Genomic DNA, 24,348 nt, shown 5'->3' with positions numbered 1-24,348 from the left:
ATGGAGTGAGATCACAAACATTAAAAATAGGAGAAATAGCAAGATTAGGTGGTAGAGAGATTTCATATGCATTATCTCCAAACTTATGGATGATTTGGCAAGGACCAATCTTCCTCATGTGCAACTTGGTGTACTTGCCTTTAGGCAACCTGCCTTTGTTCAAATAAGTCCACACTTGATCTCCTATTTTGAAACTCACATATCTTTTTCTATGATCTGCATGTACCTTATACTTCTCTGCAGTAGATTTCAAATTCTCCTTCACCTGTTCATGAACTTGTTTGATAAACTCTACTAAATCTTCACCTTGGGCACTTGCTTTGAAATCATTGGGTAGCTCTCTTAACTCCATCACCCCTCTAGGATGAATACCATAGTTGATCTGAAAAGGAGTTTTTCCAGTGCTCCTGTTAATAGTATCATTAAATGCAAATTGTGACTGTGGAAGAATTGAATCCCAAGCTTGTGTATATTGCTTGGTTAGACATCTGAGTAGGTTTCCAAGAGACCTATTTATGAATTTAGTCTACCCATCTGTCTGAGGATGGTAGGCAGAACTGAAAGACAAATTTGTGCCTAACTTCTTCCAAAGAGTTCGCCAAAAATGGCCTTGAAACTTTACATCTCTGTCTGAGATGACTGAGGAAGGCAATCCATGGATTCTGACTACTTCCTTAAAGAATAAATTGGCAATGTGAGATGCATCATTTGTGGACTTGCAGGGTACAAAAGGTGTCATTTTACTGAATCTATCTACAATGACAAAAATGTTGTCAAACCCTTGTCTTGTCCTAGGCAAACCCATAACAAAGTCCATACTCACACTATCCCACGGTTTTGTAGGTATTGGAAATGGTTGGTAAAGGTCTTGATTTATGCTAACTCCCTTAGCTCTTTGACAGATTGTGCAAGACTCTACAAACTTCCTAATGTCTGTCTGCATTTTAGGCCAAAAGTAGTGCCTCCTAACCAACTATAGTGTTTATCTATACCAAAATGACCTCCCATAGGACCACATTGTTTCTCCTTAACGAGATTTCCTCTCATTAAACACTTTGGAATACACAAATGTCCCTCTTTGAACAACATGTCATTCCTAATCATATAATCAGAATACAAAGTGTGATATGCTTTAGAAAGAGTAATGCAAACCTCATATATCTCACCAAAATCTGCATCACCTTTGTATAGGTCTTTGAGGGCATCAATCCCAATACTTTGGATCTAAACCTCCTACACTAAATGAACTCTCCTACTGAGTGCATCTGCCGCTTTGTCAAGGTAATTTGAGATCCCATTGAGAACAAACTCACAATAGAGTTTCCTCAAAAGGTACTTTTGGACCTCATGGTTATTACATGGAGGATGGTCAAAAACCATCAACCACCTATTCCGAAAATTATTCCTTATCCCTTTGTGGTTGTTTGAATAGATAGAAAACCTCCTACAAGAACCATGTATGGGTGCGTTTGTTAATGGGTTAGTGGACAATCAAAAAAAGACAAAATTTCAATATTTTTTCATTTGTTAATAGGATAATTTATTAGCATAATATTGTGTTGATTCTACCCTCTTGCTTGACCAAGTGTTAATCTGAACACTCATTAAATTTATGTGAGAGATGATAGATTCTAGTGACATGGCGAGGGTAGACTAATGGAAGGTGGTTCCTAATGGATCTCTCAAATTTTGAATTATTATCTCTATTTTTTTCTTGTTGTTTTCTATTGGTGCTAATATATTTTCTTATGTCCCAAGAGGATGTCAAGGCATTTTCAGAAGGATTTGTTGCAGTTTTCGTTCACTAAGCTTTCCATGAATTGGGGAATGAGGGTTTACATTCTTAGTTCATGTAAAATAAATAAAATTAACTCAAAATCATTTCTATATCTAGTATTTATTTATTTTTTTACACTAAAAAATAAATAAAACTTACTTTCTTGAACTTGGCAACATCTTGTTGGCATATTGGTATTGGTGATGATCCAGTAATGAATTGGTAACAAAATGGTAATTTTCAAAATGTGAGGGTGCTCTTCCAAGGTAGCAGATTGTTTTTTTAATGTTACAAGGCTTAGTTCAAATGTTCTCAACCTCTTGATGTTTCTTTTTTTATATAATCCAAAACATGAGCACGTGTGCTCACATTATGACTTAGATGGAGCCACTAGCCACTTTTTTGTCCCCCGTCTTCCTATATATATTCCTTACCTAAGATTGGGTTGATGACACAACTCTATTTTTTATATTTCAAATTTCAAATCTCATACCCTAATATTGTCTTTTCTAAAATACAGCTTTCATTTCATCAAACTATGATAAAAGTATCAAGTGAAGTGACTAAGAACATGTATTTAAGGGCATTTCTTAGGTTATGAGGAGAAGGAAGTATGAACAAAACACACATAAAGAGTATGCAAATTTTATTGTAAGATCATTTAGTGTTGGTTGTGTCAATCTCAATCTTAGATTTATCTAAGTTTCATCAAAATTGTATTCTTGTTAGGAGTGATTTCAAGATTTACACAACTCTAAAGGGCCTTATCATTACAAAAATAAATCAAAAGTCCTCTCTTAATATTAGATTAGACTCCATTATTCCTTTTATTAAAACCACTTCTCAACAACATGTACATAAGACTCAAGAAAACACGCTATAGGAGGTTGCATTCATAATAGATCATGCCACAACAACTCAACTAGGTCAAATTATGTGACCTAGTATAGTACCATGTCTCATGGTGCAATCTTATCCTCAACAACAAGAATCTTGGAGTAACTCAATCACATCCACCAAATCTTAATTCTATGACCAAATTCCATATTCTATTTTTTGTTGTATTACACCAACTGATCAACAACAAAGTTAAATTTCATATCACAACAAAAATCACATAAACACATTATTCAACATTGAATTCTTATTTCTACATTTAAATTAATTTAGTATGAAGAAGCATAAACTCTATGCACAAACACATTACTAAATAATAAAAATAAAAATAAAATCCTTCAAAATACACTTCCAAGCATTTATTTAAAATTAAAAAATATTAATACTCTAAACTTTTCTTAACCTTTTTAATCTTAAAAAAAATCTCATACACATCATTCCTTTTTTTAAAATACATATATGAATGAAATATACATTAACGAACTATCCAAACATTATAGTTCCTTAATACAATCTTCTTTAAAATTTAATATAATTCATTTAAAAATAACTAAATATAACCATACAACATTAAACTTAAAATAACTAGTTACTGGTATACAACCATTGAATCTAAACCCCTCAAATATTCAAATCTATTATAAGGACCACTAAAAACAAAAAATCAAAGAAAGAAAGAAATGAAAAAAATATTCTTTTGTAGTCCATGATGTTGAGTTGTTTGTATATGGGTCTACAAATGATTTATAGTATTATAAGACTAGCATGTACTCCTTGTGAGAGATACCTGTTGAGACATGGACCAGCTAGGACTCGAACCTAGGACCTTCCATACGCTGCTGGAGTGCTCTACCACTGAGCTACTAGCCTCTCTTGGACTAGTCCATCGTCGGTCTAGGTGTGGCTTATTTCCAACACCAACACCCCCCCTTAAGCCACACCTCTCATGTGCTTGGGGCTCCTAGCCTGGACTTGGCTCTGATACCATGTTGAGACATGGACCAGCTAAGACTCAAACCTAGGACCTTCCATACATTGTTGGAGTGCTCTACCACTGAGCTACTGGCCCCTCTTGGACCAGTCCATCGTCGGTCTGGGTGTGGCTTATTTCCAACACCAACAATACCTAATTGTACTACAAATGAAGAATACATACCTTACCTTCTCGAAAATTTGAATTTATGACCTCTCTTTCAAGAACACAAATATGAAAAGTTTACTTTTATTAAAGATCCACCTGCAATGTTTGGAAGGTAGCAATAGTCTATGATCTTTTTCTTTTTATTTGTTTACATTGATATTTTTAGGCGTGGAAGAAAGATGCCTTGCTTGATACTATGCAATATGTTTTGAAAGAGATGTTAATGGCCCACATATACTCACTTCCTATCATTGTAGGTTTTCCCGGTCCTCAAAAACCTCTAAAAAGAGAACAACAAACTAGAAATGTACCGACTTTAAGATAGCAATAGTCTATTATGTCGTTTAATTTTGTTTCTACCATTTAAGACGTGAAAATTTTTCTTAGTGCTCTGCAATCTCTTTATAAAGGGACATTAATGGCGGTGAGGTTTCATACCATTGATGGGGATATGTCACAAGAAGACAAACTACATGCATGCATGCTAGACTGCAATCTCCAAAATTACTACATTTAAGATTGAGAAAGAGATGGCTTGATACAATTTAAACTCTGTTAAATTATAATTTGTTTTTTATTATATTTCAATACAATGTTTTATTTACAATAAATCTTTGTAATTATATTGGTATCCTTTTACCTCTATTACTATTATAGTCAAACATTGAAGGATCAAACTCTCTATAAATTTTATATTAAGAGACTTAATATAAGATCTAAAAGAAAATATTTTATGAAAACAATAATTATTAAATCCATATAAAATACAATGTATAAGCATTTTAAGATTCATAATTGCAAGATAAGAGCTTAATTTCTTGTTCTATAAAAAGTCTCCAAATAGATGGCACATGATCCTTCTCATTTATAGATTAGATTAGATGAACTACTAAATGTAGATCATTCCCATCAATTAGCACAATAGTTATTTTCTCCTTTTATTAGGATTAATCCTTATATAAGTATGAGTATTATATAGGATACCATTGTTCTTTTTTCAACCCATCTTCATTAAAAACTCATTTTTTGCCTTCTTTTGTAGCACTTTATCATATCTAAAATAGATTTTTCATATGTTGAAAAATTGATTTTACATAATTTTTAAAACCAAAAATTTCTTCTTATCTTAAATTAAGAAGCCATTGAATTTTTTGATTAATAAAATAATAAGCACAAAAAAAATATTTACAAATTCCATACCTCTCAATGTTAGAAAAAATTATATAATATCAACAACATTTCTTAACTCCAATTTAAAGAATTTATTTCAATACATTATCATTAGAGTTTATTATCCTTGATTAACAATTGAGTAGATGCCCTTCAAAACTTTTTTTAACTTTAATAAAGAGCAATTGAGTGGATGCCAACAATATAGAAACTTTTAATAAGTCTAGAAAAATCTTAGACTTATATTTCCCTTATTAAGAATCAATGTGATTATATAAATCGTAGATATGATATGGACCCTTTATTGAAGCCTTATAAGGTTAAATAAGGGGGTCAAAACTATATATTGAGCTAGATTCTATATAATTATATATAGAGATAGGCATAATTTTGATTTGTATTTCAATTTTTTTTGTAGCGATAAAATTATAGGTAACAATTTTCAGTTTAACTTTATTTTTCAATATTTTAAAAAAATATATATATAAATCTATATATATGTATATATATGTGTGTATGTACAAATAACTATATATATATATACATACATACATACGTGAAGCAATCATGTCTTCTATGTGTAGTAAAAAATATCTAATACACATACATATATATACGTATGTGTGCACGCACACACACATGTCACGCCCCGCTATGAGGCCCAGAGGACTTAAACAAATAATACAATGAAAATATGAATAATTTTTTTTTATTTAGAATACATTACACATGCATAGAGACACATACAACAAGATGAATAATGATACACATTTAACAACTAGCAACCATCCTCAAGGCCTCATAATGATGCAACACAAGGTTGAACATCATCCAAAAAACCCAACAAAGAACTGCTATACAAATTACAACATTGTTCATTTACATAGGTACCAAATACATATTACATTGCTTGAGAATTTAAATATGAACATCAATACATTATAATGGATCCACAAGATATAATCTCCAAGAATCCTAAGATGGGATGAATACATGAATCTAGAACAATAAAAACAGTCTTCAATCTTCTCACAAGCCTCCTCGAACATGAAGCAAGACAAGCCAAAACCCAATGGGTGCGAATATGATGCAACCATAACCAGTAAACCCTCAAAAAAGAACTGGCTGACTTATGCAGCAAGATTAACACAACGAAAGCAACAAGAAAACATAATAAGATTACAGAAACATATCATATTATTGTCTTAGAACCTCCGACAACCAACCGGTTATCATCATACAGTCATCATAGAACATTCAGTAGTCAACCAGTTACATGTAGGCTACAAGACAGATACAATCCAACTAAAACTCTTAGAGTCAACCAGATCTCTAATTACAAATCTAAATCCTTATTTTGATCTCTACTTCTTCTGCCTCACAAATGATTACATAATACCCTATATATACCCTCTAGAATATATCCGGGTCAGCCACAAAGGATTACATTTACCAATGCAGGAAAATGAAAAGTGTAACTAGGTCAACCCTAAGAATGAAAGAAATTCCTCCGGAAAATAATAACCAAGAAGTGCATATCAATACAAAGATCAGCCACATGCCAAAGAACATCGAACAAGACCCCAAATAGATCCACACACTGAGAAACCGCTCCAAAAATGAAGGAAAACCAACCGATAAGCTCAAGAATTGTCCCAGAACCCAGAGACAGTTAAACCGAGAGCGATAACTAGTCGGAAAAGAATCCAAATGGATTGAAAATCTGGAATTAAGCATATGAACCAGCCTGGAAATCAAAAATAGGATCTGCAATGAAAAGCAAGCAACTATCGACACCTACCAACAGGAACACAAAAAATTGCACACTGAACAGAACAAGAACTAAACTGAAAGGAAATATTTTTGGTTGATGCAAGATTGCTCATAGACCGGGGATGCTCCTGCATCAGACACCCCAAGTAGAAAGAGATGTTCCATGAGAGGCAAATCATGAACATTGAAAAGGATTCAGGATAAAGACCCTATGTTCATTTCTGATCCAAACATCTTCCTTATTTGCAAACCTCTTCTTTAGCTCCTCTGGGACCTCAATTGGATTCTCTATCCCTTGACTCTCTTTATTTCTCTTCCTTTGCTTTAGATCTGCACATTGTCTCTACTTACTGCTCTCTTTCTTCTGCAACTCTAATTTATTTCTTCCACAAGACTTCATCTAGTTTGTCACCATAAGATTTTTCTCATCTGGTTCTATATGTCCATCAAGCTTATCTATCAGATCCTTCTGTCAATTCATTCCATCTACTGGTATAATCTCTGCAACTAGTTTCTCAATACTGCCACTTCTCTCAAGATTCAGGTTCTTCACCTCCTTCTCTTCCTCCTTCAAAGAAGTCAATGTGAACTTCTTCCCATCTTTCTCAATAGTGATTAGGTTTCTTCTACAACCATAAATAGCTCCTCTATCAAACTGCTAAGGTTTTCCCAACAAGACATGACAAGAACTCATAGATACAACATCACACAAGACCTCATCCCTAAAAGGCTCAATATTAAAATTCACCAAACACTGCTCCTTTACTTCTAATTTTTTATCATCTTGTAACCAACTTACCTTATAAGGACAAGGGTGCTCAAGCCTCTTCAATCCAAGCTTCACTACCATCTCCTCAGATACCAAATTATCAGTACTTCCACTATCCACAATAACCTTGCAACACTTACCACCTAATTTGCACACAGTCCAAAAAAGACTCTTTCTCTGAGTAGGTCCGGTATGTTCACTTCTCCGATTCATCATGACTCTTCTGGACATGAGGGATTCTCTTTTCTTTGGTGCACAATAAGTTTCGGTAAATTCAACTTCTAGTTCCTCATTTTTCACACAACTTCTTACTATTCCCTACTTACATTCATAAAATCTATGTTCGGTTTCTCCACACTTGAAACATTTACCGTGAAATTCTCTATTGGTAATGCCACTTCCTTTTCTTTTTGTTTTCTATTCTGGTTCTTTACTCCACTTAGTTTTTAATTCTTCTTCAACATTCTGCTTCTCCGTACTCATCTGCCCCTTGAATCTCTCCTTCCCTCTAGGGTTCTTCAACTGTCTTCTTCTCACCTTCTACTTAGCCTTCAAAGCATACTGATAAGCTTCTTCAACTATGGAAACCCTCAACATACTCATCTCATCCTAAATTTAAATGCAAGTCCATTTATGTACCTCGCCACCTTCTCTCTATCCATCTCTCTATGTCCATATCTAATCATCACCTCGTAGAATTCCTCAGTGTACTATTTCACAGTCATGTTTCTCTGTTTCAGGTTCTGCAACTTTTTGAACAATTCCAACTCATAGTCTCCCGGTATGAACTTGGCCTTCAATCTTGCAACCATCTATCTCCACCAGGTGATCTTCATTTCACCATTCTCCACTCCGTATCTCTAAAATTCTTTACACCATAAGGCAACATGCCCTTTCAACTTAGTATGTGCCAATGGGACTCTCTGTAGGTCCTTGACATCCTCAAACTCAAAGTAATCCTCTAGCTCTTCGATCCAATCAATCAGATCCTTTGGGCTCAACGTTCCGGAAAATTTTGAAACTTCCACTTTATAAACTTTACTCGCTTGCACCACTGCTCTCAGGAATCTTTCCTCTCTTCTGTCTTTCGATTTTTCAGCCTCTTTCGCCTCAAGCTCTTCCCCATCTTCTTCATATTCATCCTCGGACTCCGAATTCCTCCGCAAACTAGCCAATGCATTATGGATCTCATTCCTCACCTCATTCTTGAAATCCTCTATCATCTTCTCTACCCTTTGGGGGTTCATCCTTCTAGGTGGCATCTCCTCTTCTACCCCAGTGAGCTGCCTCAACTCAGCAATCTGACTACCGGTCTCAATTGCCTCTCCTTGGTGATCTATTGAATACACACCCAGCATACCTCCAATCGGTGATCTGTCCACCCAAAGGAAAGCCTCAAGGTTCGCAAACAACTCTGATACCAATTGATGGAGCCATAACCGGTAAACCCTCAAAAGAGAACTGACTGGCTTATGCAGCAAGAGTAACCCAACAAAAGCAACAAGAAAACATAGCAAGATTACAAAAATAGATCATATTATTGTCTTAGAACCTTCGGCAACCAACCGGTTGTCATCATACAATCATCATAGAACATTCGGTAGTCAATTAGTTACATGTAGGCTACAAGCCAAATACAATCCAACCAGAATTATCAGAATCAACCGGATCTCTAATTATGAATCTAAATTATTAATATGATCTCTACTTCTTCTACCTCACAAATTATTACATAATACCCTATATATACCCTATGGAACATATCCGGGTTGGCCACAAAGGATTACATTTACCAATGCAGGAAAATGAAACGTGTAACTATGTCGACCCTAAGAATGAAACAAATTCCTCTGGAAAATAATAAACAAGAAGTGCGGATTAGTAGGAAGGTTGGCCACATGCCAAAGAACATCGAACAAGACCCCAAATAGATCCCCACGCCAAGAAACTGCTTTGAAAATGAAGGAAAACCAACCAGTAAGCTCAAGAACTATCCTGGAACCCAAAAATAGTCAAACTGAGAGTGATAGATAGTCGGAAAAGAATCCAAATGGACTGAAAATATGGAATTAAGCATATGAACCAGCCTGGAAACCAAAAATAGGATCTGCAATGAAAAGCAAGAAACTACTAACACCTACTAACAGGAACACAGAAAATTGCACACTGAACAGAACAAGAACTAAACTGAAAGGAAATATTTTTGGTTGATGCGAGATTGCTCATAGATTGGGGATGCTCCTGCATCATAATAGCACTCCACACAACCATGTGGTACCATAAGGTCAATGCCTCATGCTAGGAGGTATCAGCAAGACCCACAAGGTGGAAGCAATTAGATAGAGAACCAACATGACACACAAGAGAAGCTCTCAAGAATTAACCACAAGAGACTCACAAGGATTAACTAAAAGAGACTCACAAGGCTTAAAGTAAAACAACCATCTTCCAGAGGCTCAAGCAATCCACGGGAGAATAAAAGACACAAATTACCACTAGGTAGCAATTGGGAAGAGTGTCATCACTAGGTTGTCATGAGTTACCCTGGTAGGTTTTCACTAGGTCCCAACCCCCATCCTAGGTTACCCTAGTGACCTCTCCCGACCCTCGGCCCCCATAGAAGCACTAGTGGACCACACCAACCTTCAAAAGGACAAGATTGGTGGAAGCCATTCCAGGCCCTTCTTTGCTTACCTTAGCCCTAAACAAGCACCTGAGTGTAAGAGAGGCAACAAGAATTAATCTTTATTAATGTTATCTAGCTACCCACCCAAGTTCATTATTCTATACTATCACTTGATTACAAAACTCTCATTGAGTTACCCTGGCGACCACATTGGGTCCCAGCCCCCAATGAAAGTCACTCCCCCATGACTTGCACCTAGGAATCAAAATTCATCACAAGGTCCAAGACCACCAAAACACCAAAAGTCTAGAACCCTCTACCATAGCAAGGTTGGTTGGCTTGCTAGAAAAAGATATCATACATGATGGTTCAAAGCAACACGGAATGATTGACTAACGTAAAATACAAGTAGGACACCAAACACATCACATTAAGGTCAAAGAGTTACCAAATACAATAAAAGAACTCAAACATTGACCTTGGCCTCTGGAACCAAATTACACTTAGCAACGTAACTAAGTATTTAACTATGATGTACAAGAACCATAAGCCAAAACAAGGTCTCAATGTCAAACTTAAGAGAATCCAAACATAACATATCACCAAAAAGGTCCAAAATTACTTCTATATATCCATTAATTCTAATTAACATTAATTATCAATAACCCAAATTGAAATCATTATAACTCATTTTATTACAAATAAATATGCATGGTAACACTAACATTTCATTAATCAAGCATTTCATTAATCAAACATTTAAGAAAATGTAATTCTTTCCTACAATTTTCCTATCATTGTCTCTGATCAACAACAAACTAAATGAAGACTACCCAGGTTCATATATATACTTCTAAACAATACTAAACCACATGAATAGTTAATTATATGAAACATCTTGGGTGATATTTAAATACATCTACCTTTCTCAATAAATATATCTAATTTCCAAATATAACCATACTTAACAATAACAAATTATAACTCTATACTCAAGTCATTAATATCTAATATTATCCTTTGAAATCTACCTTTATCAAAACCTAGCTACGTTTATCCAAATTATAACTATTTTAATCAAATAAATTATCTTGTCAAAATAACTACTATCAAATAATGAATATAAATTTATTAATCCAATAATTTGTCCAACAACAATAAATTTAACAAATGTATTTTCCTTAATAAAATACTGAATTAAACTGAATATATATATTAAACCAAAAAGGAAATATTAATACCTACCAAATTTTTGAATTAATAAACGAACTACTAAATTATTGCAGACAAAAGCTAATGATGAGAAGGTAGGGAGGGTGTTGCCACTGTGGAACCCCATGATGGTGGTGGAGATCCCACCACTGTGGGTGCCCACCATGGGTGGGGAACTCCTTGTGGGTAGCCATGACACCCCAATAAAAAACAACATTGTCTAGAAAAATTAATATGCAGAAAACATTACCTCCTAGACAGAGATAAAAATAGTGAATTTCAAACAGACTGATGGGGATTCACAAAAAATTACAAAAGGGTGAGAAAAATATTAAACTTTTTGAACCCAAAATTCCAAATACACAGATATAAAACTTTTCCCAAATATCAATTTTCAATCCGAAAATAGTAATCGAGATCAATAAACCTAACTATTTTAGAATAAAATCTCAAGATCATAATAACCATAATTTCCAGAGAGAAAGCATACAATATCTATCAAAAAGAAATTTTGATCAAGCCAAAATCCAAATTTACTTCAAGCTATCAAAAAAATTCTTGTTATAATTTGTGAAATGCGAATCCCACAAGCCCAGTTATCTTTTGCAAGAATACCTATCACACAATAAGAGAAAATTGAACAACAAAGATAATTGAAAACAATTAACAATAATTGAATGTATTTCTTTGAAATTGCTTATTGCTTATTACTTAATTACAATGAAGGATATGACATCCTTATAAAGAAATCTAACTCTAAAGATAGAAATCCTAAATGGTGGAGTCTACAAGATAGATTGAGAGTTAAAATAGAATGCATGAATCAATCATGTATGCACAAAAAGCATAATAGACTAATTAATGCATGAAACTCTCAAAATTCTAAACATAGCTTGATTTTCCCAGTTTGCATTATGCATGGAGATAAATATTAATTAATTATTCGTAATTAATTAATTAACTAAATAATAAATTATTTAGTGAATTAATGCAATTAAGTGAATAATTAATATATAAATCATTTATTCCAACACCCCCCTGAATGCACAATTGAGAGAGAGGCAAAGATATAGGAAAAAAGATGCAAATATGAATGCATGATGGGTCCCAACCTAAAGCCTGATAAGGTACCCATGAACAAACATGCAAGTTTTTAAAAAATAAAGGAAAGGAGAAAACCCTGAATGGGAACAAAACTCCTCTCCAAAATAGACACAAAAAGACAAGCATGAAGAAACATGAAGCATGAAGAAGTTGCAAACACTTTTGTAGAAAGACTGCTATGATGCTAAACAAAGAACCTCAAGAAATAGGATTGCAAGAGTGTCGATATGGTAATTATTCCATCTCACTGACAATGCATGGGTAAATGGCTGCAATGCATCTCATAGTACAGAGGAATAAATACGTAAGTGCTCCATTTCACAGACAATGCATGGGCAAATGGCAAGCTGCATCTCTTAGTACATAGGAACAAGTACTGAATAGAAAGAATGCTCCAATGCGAAACCAAGGAAGCATTAGCAACAAAAGTAGAAACCCCCTCATAATGATGACAAGGGAGAGTAAGACAGGTACACTGAATCTGAATGCTATTCTCCATGATGCTAAAAAAAATAGAGATGTGTGCCAAAAAAATGGAGCTCTAATCACAAGAGGACAGAATAGGGCCAGGAAGTCACTGATTACTTCAGAAAGAAGAGGTAGTGAGATGGAAATCTATTTACAAAAATGAACCTAAGATCTCGATAGAGCACTGAATCACCTTTTTGATGATATCTTGTTTGTGAGAAACGAAGTCCGGATGCACAAGATATGCCCCCGGGAGTGCAAACTGCAACTTTTGACTTCAACTAGCAAAAAAACTTGCAAAATGAAAAAATCAGAAAAATATACCTCCATCTCTGGATCGGGCTCAGAAAGAGATTTCCAATTTTGACTCTGTATGACCAAGTTATGAGAAAAACAAAAAAAAAATCTTTTAGGGCACAAAGAGGGTCAAAGAAGGGACATGCATGCTGATTGTGGCTAAACCTTCAAAGTCAAAACACCAAGTCAAGTAAGTAAAATATCACAAGATTGTGGCTAAACCTTCAAAGTCAAAATAGAATAAACTATTGGTCCATATAAGAAATAAATAAGAATATCATAATTGCACATAACATGACTATGTGACTAGAATCTAGCCACCAACGAGGAAGGAGAGAACAATCATCTAGCTATTGCAGTAGCTCATCATGTGGTGCAACCTAGTCACACATCCTCATGGCATGGCAGTGGGCACCTCCACATCACCTCGCATCACGTCGTCACGCGACATGGCTCTACCCTAAACAAGTCGGTAGGCCGCATGGTAATGCCTACTACATCCTGCATCGTGTCTTAGCACGACATGGCAATACTCGAAGTGGAGAAGGAACGCAATGGACATATCCCACATGGCAGTTTACCTCACGGAAAAAGGCATGTGCAAGTCACACCCCGCATAGCAACGTACCTCTTAGGATACTCACTGTAAGCCAGTGCTATACATGGCTAGGGTCCCCCCCCACATGTCTACCAATGCCTACCAACTGGTAGCTCATGTGGAAATAACATACCTTTCATGAAGACAAGGAAAAAGATCATCCAAGATACACCATCACTATGCTCAAGAACTGCCATCAATATGCTCAAATAAAATAGGGGAATATGATGGCACACATAAACCATATAAGTTGGTTCATCAAAAGGGAAAGTATTGAGTACACCTTTAATATAGTTTCGTTATATAACTATATTTTTCCTCGAAATAAAGAAGCTAAAGTCGCTTCGCGTTGCCATTACTCGTATGCCGAAAAATACTATTCAAGGAATGGTGACTTCTAATACTACCCCTTCATGTACTGAATTACCAACAACCCGCGGTTTGGCACTCAGTAGGGTAACAAATATGCAACATCACATAAATAGTATGGTTTCCCCATACTCATAAGTAAACATATCCTCCATGGTTGATTACTTCACTATCCCATGGGCACACATAGAAAGCATTGGTTTCTCACAATGCACAACGAAAGCACAAGTACTGGTTTATTCACATTTACAAGGAGTACTTTTCAGTAACACTATCATCTACTCAAAGAAGGTCTTTATTATGTTTCCCACATGAATAATTGAATAGAATTTATTTCTAGATATAAGTACTCTATTTCTTTACAATTCAAATCAAATAAGGAAGTAACATCATTCCTATATCTTTCACTAATTCCACTCAGCATTCATATTCACATTACTAACCATGCAAATTTTCTTTCCGAAGCTTAAGATTTTCATCTTTCAATATGAAGCCAAAATGCAAAAATACAATTTCATATGCTTTATATATATTTTATATTAATCAATGCATTCTTTAGTAGCATTTCAAAAAATCTTATAATCTAGGTGGAGGAAGGGGAAGAGAGTTTGATATTCAACCCAGTTCATACATATGCACAAAATCAACAAGATCACACAAACATGCTTAAATTTCTCACTATATGGCCATCATCTTTATTATACGGTTTTCATTTCACTATCATTTTAGAAGAATGCCAATTGGCCTATCATGACATTGCCAAACACTATGGTTGCAACTGAATGTCCTAATTTTCCAAAAAAAAGAAATCAAGATAGACAATCTTTTCGTTCATGCAAGAGCTCTTGCGAACACTCAGTACTCTGAATTAATACGACATATATCATAATCTGCAACCTTTCATTGAAAATCAAAGTACAAGAAGAAGGTGGAAGAGGCGCTATCAACTAAATAATACATGATCATGCATGCACATCAAACATGGTTTTCATTTGCACCTTCTATTCATACTAAGTCAATTACATATATCCAAAAGTAAGTTCAATGTAGCATTGTTCAAATAGGTCCTCAATTGAGTCGATATTATGAAACACATAATGAAATCTTTCATGAAAACACATCATTACACTCCTAGCCACTATAACATGATCCCTTTCATACATCTTATTACAAACAAGGCAGTTTCACATATGAGCTATTCGTATAATATCTCACATTACCTAAGATAGAAATTCATTATGTTACTCCTACAACACACACGGTGAATTCTTTTATGAAAACATACAATTACCTCCCAATAACCATCATGATCTTATAAACCCATAGCCCTCTTATTATCTAAATGCACAGTAGAATCATTAGGCTCACACAAGGGTTCAAGAAGTCACAACAATTCTCTCGCAATTAGAAAACTTACACAAGTGATAAATACACATATAACAAACATTTTAATTTCTAGAGAGAAAGACAAGGAAGGATGATATACATTCAATTTGCTACATCATAAGCACTCAACATCTACCATACAAATCCTTCAAGTTCACAACACTAAGGTAGATCATAATCATAATACGAGCACATTTCATACTTCCAGGTTCAAGACAAGCATTGACCAACCCAATGCGTTAGTCAAAAGAGTACAATAATCAAAAAGGGAGGTACATACGACTCTCTCTGTAATAAGAGTAATCATAGACCAAGATATCTAATAAGCAACAAAGCACATATAATCACTCAAAAGCACCAACATCAAGAAGGTGAAATCAAGGTGTGAACACACATGTTACACACAATTAGGATTTGCTCAAAGAATACGCAAAAAGAATAGAGCACAAATCCTTAAGATCTTCAAGATCCTATGCCTCAATCACAAGCATACAATAGGAGGACAAGCATACAGCGTAAGGTCTATACACCTCACACCAACTAAGGGCACAAGCGACACCAGAGATCCTAGTGTTTGCAACATTGGCTCTGATACCAAATGTAATGCCCCGCCAAGAAACCCCGAAGGGATTACACTAAAACACAAGAATAGATTGCAAATATTTTTTTTTTAAGTTAAAACAGTATAATGATACATTGAGTTAATCATTAAGTTCAGATTACACAACGGAAGACTTAACTAACACCTAAAGGGTTTCCCAACATTATTTCTTGGTTCATCACTAACTCAACTCATGCTAATTAATCCAATTAAGTTGACAAAACTTAAATAACATAATTATACTTAAACAATGGTTAAATTAATTCGATAGATTAAAATATACATAACAAGATTAAGTTCGTTAATGCAATTTAACCATACATTACATCCAATCTTAAATTAAAACATATGCCATACATTTAATTTCCATACATACTTTATTTGCATTAAAATCTAATGAATACTTTGCACTTCACTAAACCTACAATCTTCATGATCCATAATAATGCATTTAATAACTTCATGCATGCATTTAATATTAATATCATCTAATCTGCATTATACATTTTAACCATAATGCCATTCATATATGCAAAATAAAAAGGAACCAGATGAACACAAACACCATATAACACCAAATTGATATCAGAGTTCACCCCTAATGGGCTACATCTCTGGGTCTACTCAACTGCAAGACCCCTCTAATAAATAATAGGTTGAAGAATACATAAGGCTCACATAAATTACATGCAGCCAATAAGGCGTACATAAACAAATAATACATATGACCACACTAGTCAAAATATACATGAATGATCCCAGAAGAAGGAAAAGGATCCATCTGAAACATGATAAGAAGCAAATACAAAAGAACAAATGGAGCACCCACAAAACCAAGTCCTCGCAACCCACCATAAGCAATCCATGGTCTAACATGAATATTAGATACTCTCAAAGGCATAAGCAATCGAATATGACTCCACAATAGTGCTCCTAGCAAAGACAACACAAACTGCACATTAGTGAACATAAGGGATGAGTGTCAACACATAGCTTGGTATGGTTACCCTAGTAGGTCTCCATAGGTCCCGACCCCATCCACTGGGTTACCCTAGCAACCTTTCTCGAACCTCCGGCCCATCCAAGTCTCATGTGGACCCAACACATCCTTTTGTGAAGACAAGGTTGTTGGTTTTCCATTCTAGGCCTTCTCACTACATTCTGAGTCTGTACTAGCACTCATCCCATGCACGAGGCACAATTATCTTACTTAGTGTTTTCATCTACTAAAATCTCTAATATGCTATTACGTTATCACTTATTTAGACACACTTGCGATGGGTTACCCTGCTACCACTTTGGGCACGGCCCCCACTCGAAAGCCACTCTCCTGTATGACACTAAACCACAATCAAACGAAACTCCTAAAACCAAGGTATACACAAGGACTAGTAGATGGAGTTCAATACGATAGGAATACCCACTTGGCCAAAAAAGTCCTCACACGAGGTGTACTAACTGATGATTCCTTGATTAGAGACATGACCAGCTACAATCAACCACATAACAACATCCAACACTCGCATATAAGGACATGACCAGATACAAAACAATCACATGAAAATAGTCCATACTCGAGATCAAGGACATAACCATATACAAAATAACTATATGACAATATCCAACACTCACAATCAAGGACTTGCCATGTTTTAATCAAATGAGAATACAGAAAATTAAACACGCATTGACATAAATCTGTAATGACAATCATTTTTTCATATCGCTTAAAAATACAAATCGATCAAGTTTTTTAATTGATCTAAATTGATTACAATTTTTCTACCTCGTTAAGATACATGTCGCCCATGGTCTACTAATTCAACTATAATTCAATTTACATCATAAAATAATATAAATACTTCACAATAAATTTTCAAACCAAAATCGCATTTATATAATTATATGTATATGCTATACATACAAAGATATAATTTAATTTATATATTTATTAACTAAAATTGATATTTATTTTTCAAATAAAATCATCATTTCCATTCTTTTTCAAAATAAATTATCTAATCTCATCTTTTCCAAAACAAATATATACTTTTCAAAATATGGAAATGTAAATTTAAAAAGAAACTAAAATTGATAATCATTTTTCCAAATAAAATAATATTTCCTTGCATATATATAAAAATATATTCAAACTTAAATATTAATTAATATATATATATATACATTAATTAATAATTTAATAATAAAAAAAATACTTTTTAAAAACTTTTTAAATTAAATAATATTAAAACTTTATTTATTATATTATTTTTTTTGTTTAAAAACAAAATGGCAGAATATTAGGGTAGACCCACGTGGACCCCCACATGGGCCTCCCTTTCCCCAAGGGAAGGGGTTGTCGAGACCATGTCGTGGACTCCACCCAGCCACGGCTTAGTGGAGGCCACGACATGGCCTCATAGCCATGGTCTCTCCCCATGGTTTGGGGAAGCCACGACTCTCCCCAACCATGGGTCGAGGGCCATGGTCCCCCAAAACAGCCCCCTGTAATAATAATATTTTTTTATTTTTTTTATTTTTTTTAATTTTTTTAAATGCTACTTAAAACAATTTTCTCAAATTTTCTGAGTACTCTCAGATATTTTCTGAGGAAATTTTCTACGAAAAAAATTTCAAAAAATAAAAATGATATACATTTTTTTTTTTGAAAAGAAATAACCCGTATGCCCCAAATACCTAGATTGGCAAAATTCCAAGCATTCTCCACTTCCATTTAACCAAGCACAAACAGATTTCTCAATTTAAAACCCGAATTTGAAGTCATTAATATAAAATTTTAACAAAATTTAACTATGAACAACCACCCCCAAATTTCGATTTTGAAATCAAATTGAGAAAATAAGAGTCTGATTTGGAGGTAAGAAAAGGAATCAAGGAGGGTTTAATTCTGAAATTTAACTAAACTCTTCCTATTCCATGAATCTAAAAGATTTTCAAACAAAATACACATACATATTTTCTTTCAATTTCAAGATGAAATTTCTTAAAACCCAAGAAATTAAAACAAGAATCCAACCTCTTAAAGCAATCCTGGAAGAGATTTTAAGGAGAGCCCAACCTCTAATTACAAGATTTCTTCCAACCAAAATGCCCCAAGAATTCTCCATCTAAAAACATCCATCCCAATAATTTTGAAAACCTAGGTTAAAAGGAAAAATTTTGACCAAAAAACCCATTTTTAGGTTGAAATTATTTTCAACCAAATAAAAATCATTTTCCAAACAATTTAATAAGAAAAAATTGCTTTCTTCCCAAAATTGATTTTCTCAAACAAATTAAAACTAACATTTCTCTTTCCAAAATGCCAAAGAGGGTAAAATATTCATTTTCCAATTTCTAATTAACCTTTTCTTTCAAAATGCATAAACTAAATTAATTCATCATTTAAATTAACCATTTAACCAAACTTGCTACAAATATGAATTAAGGAATATGATTTATTGATTAATCACACAAAGGGGTCCTATTTAATTTAGTCCCTTTAATTTATGAATGCGTAAAAACACATTTAATCTAATTAAATGCTTAAGATTTAATAATTTTAATTTTACCAAATGCACAATGTGTAACTCAAGAACAACAAACAAATTCACGACCTGCATACTCAACAAAGGGGAAAATTGACGAACGACTAACGACACCCACTAGAGAACGACTAGGGTAAAACGTAGGGTCTTATGACTACCTAAACCACTTCCATTGGACCAATAAGGCACACTCCGACCTGCGAAGCCAGGTGGAGATGATACCTCGTACCTACACGGTACTTGTACCTACAATCTCCTGCAACAACAAACCACACATGCATATATATATATATATATATATTTAATGAAAGTGTTAGCCCGGGGTTAATAACACGAATCAAAAGAACAACTATTCATATATAAGAATCAATGTGTAATCAACATTTACTGGTACACACCTCAAGCATAATACCTAACCATAACATCCCAACATGGTAAATCAACCATCCAAGAAAGCCACTTAAAAAGTCAACCAAGGTCAAACTGGGTTTAAAAAGTCTGATTAGGGAAGGGCTACTACACACAAGCCCAATTATATTCTACAAGAATACCTGTCACACAGTAAGAGAAAATTGAACAACAAAGAGAATTGAAGACAATTAATAATAATTGAATGTATTGCTTTGAAACTACTTATTGCTTAATTACAATGAAAGATATAACATCCTTATAAAGAAATATAACTCTAAAGATAGAAATCCTAAATGGTGGAGTCTACAAGATAAACTGAGAGTTAAAATAGAATGCATGAATCAATCATGTATGCACAAAAAACATAATAGATGAATTAATGCATGAAACTCTTGAAATTCTAAACATAGCTTGCTTTTCCTACTTTGGATTATGCGCGGAGATAAATATTAATTAATTATTTGTAATTAATTAATTAACTAAATAATAAATTATTTAGTGAATTAATGCAATTAAGTGAATAATTAATATATAAATTATTTAGTGAATTAATGCAATTAAGTGAATAATTAATATATAAATTATTTATTCCAACAATTCTCAATGAAAGAGAGAGAAAAAATTTCCTACCTCCAAACGCTATCCGGAACCAATGCCAAGATGGAAAAAAAACAAAATAAAATCCACAACTTTGCCAAATCTAGCCAGCAGAGATCCAAAAACTCCCAGAAAATTTTCCCAATTTCCTTTCAGAAAACCCATTTCCAGAATATTCATGCACAAAGAGATTTCATTCCCCAAGATTTCTTTTTAAACCCCTCCCCCCATCCCCCACCCCCAAACCAGAAAGTGCATTTGCAGAGAAAAACTTCATGGGAATCCCCCATAACCAGAAGATCCCAAAAAAAATACAGAGCCAAAAACTTCACGGGAAGCACAAATCTTTTCTCTCCCCCCCCGTTCTTTGAAAATCAATAGATATTCTTTTTCCAAAATGTAAACTCCCATATGTATGCAAGATTCCCTAACAATTAAATTTCATTAATTAATTAATTTTTTATTAATTAGTTCATTTTGTAACTACCACACAAGCAATTTGAATTAAATAAATTAAATATTAATTTGCCTTTTTGAATTAATTTCCAAAAGCACAATAGAACACAAGTAACTAATTTCCCCTTTTAAAAAATTATTAATTATTTAAAACTAGATTTTTTTACCATTAGAATAATTAAATTATAAGATAAATATTTAATGCTTTATCTAAATGATCCCTCCCAAAAGATAACTAATTTAAATCCGCTTGCTCCACAGTTTAATTAATAAGGTGATGCAACAATTTTTAATTTATAAATTAATTAGATCATCATAAATTATCAAATACTCATTAAGGAATATGCTAACCCCTATGTAGAAATCAATATTAAATAAACTTGTGACCTAAACACTCGAACAATATGCAGCGGACCAACACAACATGAGGGCTAACAAGGTTACCAACTGACGAGACCAGATGACCAACCCAACAAGGTTACCTGACATAGGTCTCGTTCCATGGGAGTGATGGTACAACGGGCTTGACTGATAACTTCGGTTTTCCACTTTACCATTGGGTTATAGAGCACACTCAAACCCGAAGATTCGGGTGGAGTCGATGCTCAGTACCTGCAATCCTACATCACCGAGAAACATACATATAGGTATCCAACATGAATAGGAACACCAGTGGAGGAGAGTCGTGACAGTCCGTGTCCCTCCAAAGTGGGTGACCAAAGATCATCCCCTGGCACCCCATACAAACTCATACCCATACACGAAGACGAACACAAGAAATATTTCATACATAAAGAAGATATATCAATCCAAGGTTAGTATATATGCATATAATATAGTATCTAACCGTCCTTCAATATAAAATGCATAACAAGCATGATAAAATCCATCACATAAAAGAGTATCATCCAGTCATATAAACCACCGAAGAAAACAACCAGAGTCAAACTAAGTTAGACAGAGTCTGATCGAGGGAGGGGCACTACAATACACACACATATATACACATATACATACATACATGTGTGTGTGTGTGTGTGTGTGTGTGTGTGTGTTTATACATGTACATGTATATGTATATACATACATGCATATGCATATATACTCTCATCTAAATGTATGAATTAAATAATATATAATGTAACTAGTGAATCTTATATTTTTCCATACAGTATCTCTGCAAAATCATTCCATGATTGATAACTAACAAAAATATAAAATTTTCTCTATTAATAAATATTTACTTCTTATTTATGCCAAAGGTTAACATTGTTGTTCCTTCATTTTTGGGGGGAAAGAGATTGTGATATGATATAGTATTCAATGTGTCGTCTACTCTAACTATAAAGCTGAAGTAGTCACCGATGAGGAGGGACCTCAAGGAGATCAGTCCAAACCGGTCAGCAAGAGTAAACACAATAGAAACACATAGATATGATGAATGAAATGTAGAATATATAGTTTTATTACATGAAATTTAATTACATCCAATCGGTAACAACAGGGTTACAACATACCGGCACACAAGCCTGGTAGAATAGGCCACACCGGGACCTTGAATTGAAAGATCTATCTTCTAAGCACAGTCTATCTCTGATTGATTCTAATTGATCTTCAATTGATTGCATTCTAAACAATGATTATAAATATATATATATATATATATATATATATATATATATATATATATATATATATATATCGATCCAAAGGATCTAGTCGGCCCAAAAGGGATCAAAACCCGAAGAACAAGACCTAATGTGCAAAATGAACAAGGTCAGCCTCCGACAAGAGATTCCTTCATAAAATCCAAAGGATGAAATGTAGAAGGTCATCCACATGCCAAGAAACATCGAGATTAGCATCCAAGGCTCCACAAGCTTCAGAATGGGTTCTGGTAGATCACCAAAAAACGTCTCAGACAACCGGTAACAAAGGGACAACCAGTAACAAGAAACTATCATGGAAACATGTAGTGATATCTTGCCGAAAAGTGATCCAAATGAGATACATTTTGAAAGAAAGAAAGATGATCAAGTAGAATCCAACTCCACAGGATCCAGTGAGCCAAAACTGGGACACACAGAAAGCAAAATTGAAACTACAAACAAAAAACCAACCATAAAAGAAAATGTTTTTGGTTGATGGAAGATTGATGTGAATCGGGGATGCTCATGCATCAAACATTTGCAGTTAATGAAAAGTGAGCCTCTCACTTTGTTGGGGCCAGAGGGAAACCAAGGCAGTCTACCTCTACCTGAGAAATCCAAGATGAATCTTCGACTGGTATGCTCTTCCACTTCACAAGATATTCTTTTTACTAACTATTCCAAGTACTACGCCCAATCCTACTGTACAAAATCTCTTCAATCTGATTTGGTTCCTTCCGAGGCAATTGTTTCTCAAGGTCTGCAACACTGTCCTCACTAAATTATGGTTCATGGTACTCACAAAGATCTGCAATATTGAATATAGGTGAAATACTTAGACTATCTAGTAGCCCTACTTCATATTCATTTCCAGAATTGAACTTCCTCAAAATCTTGCAAGGTCCAAACTTCTTCATCTGCAACTTATTATAAGTTCCAACCAGGAATCTCTCTTTTCTCAAGTATACCATCACCTCATCGCCAACTTCAAATTCCTTATGTCTCCTCTTTTCATCTGTATTCTCCTTATATTTTCTATTCATGTCTTCCAAATGTTGTTCAACCTGAATATGCAATGTTGCCATGTGATCTATAAATTCTTCTGCTTCTTAACTCTTCCGGTGTTCACTGCTAATGTCTCTCAATTCTTCTATTCCTCTATGATGCACTTCAATAACAATCTCAAAAAAAAAATTTCCAGTACTTCTATTCACTGAATTGTTATACGCAAACTCTTCTTGTGCAAGGATCAAATCCCAACTTCTGGTTTTATCTCCCACTAAAAATCTCAACAAGTTTCTAAAACTCTAATTAACTACTTCTATCTGTCCATTAGTCTATGGATGAAAAGTAGAACTAAAATTCAAATATGTCTTCATCTTCTTCCAAAGTGTTCTCCAAAAATAGCCAACAAACTTAGTATCTTTGTCTTAAACTATACTCTGAGGTAATCCATGCAATCTCACCACTTCCTTGAAAAATAAGTCTGCTACATGCAA

Source organism: Cryptomeria japonica, chromosome 2 (genome assembly GCF_030272615.1).
Source record: "Cryptomeria japonica chromosome 2, Sugi_1.0, whole genome shotgun sequence".
NCBI lineage: Eukaryota > Viridiplantae > Streptophyta > Pinopsida > Cupressales > Cupressaceae > Cryptomeria > Cryptomeria japonica.
Note: the sequence above shows the minus strand (reverse complement) of the source record.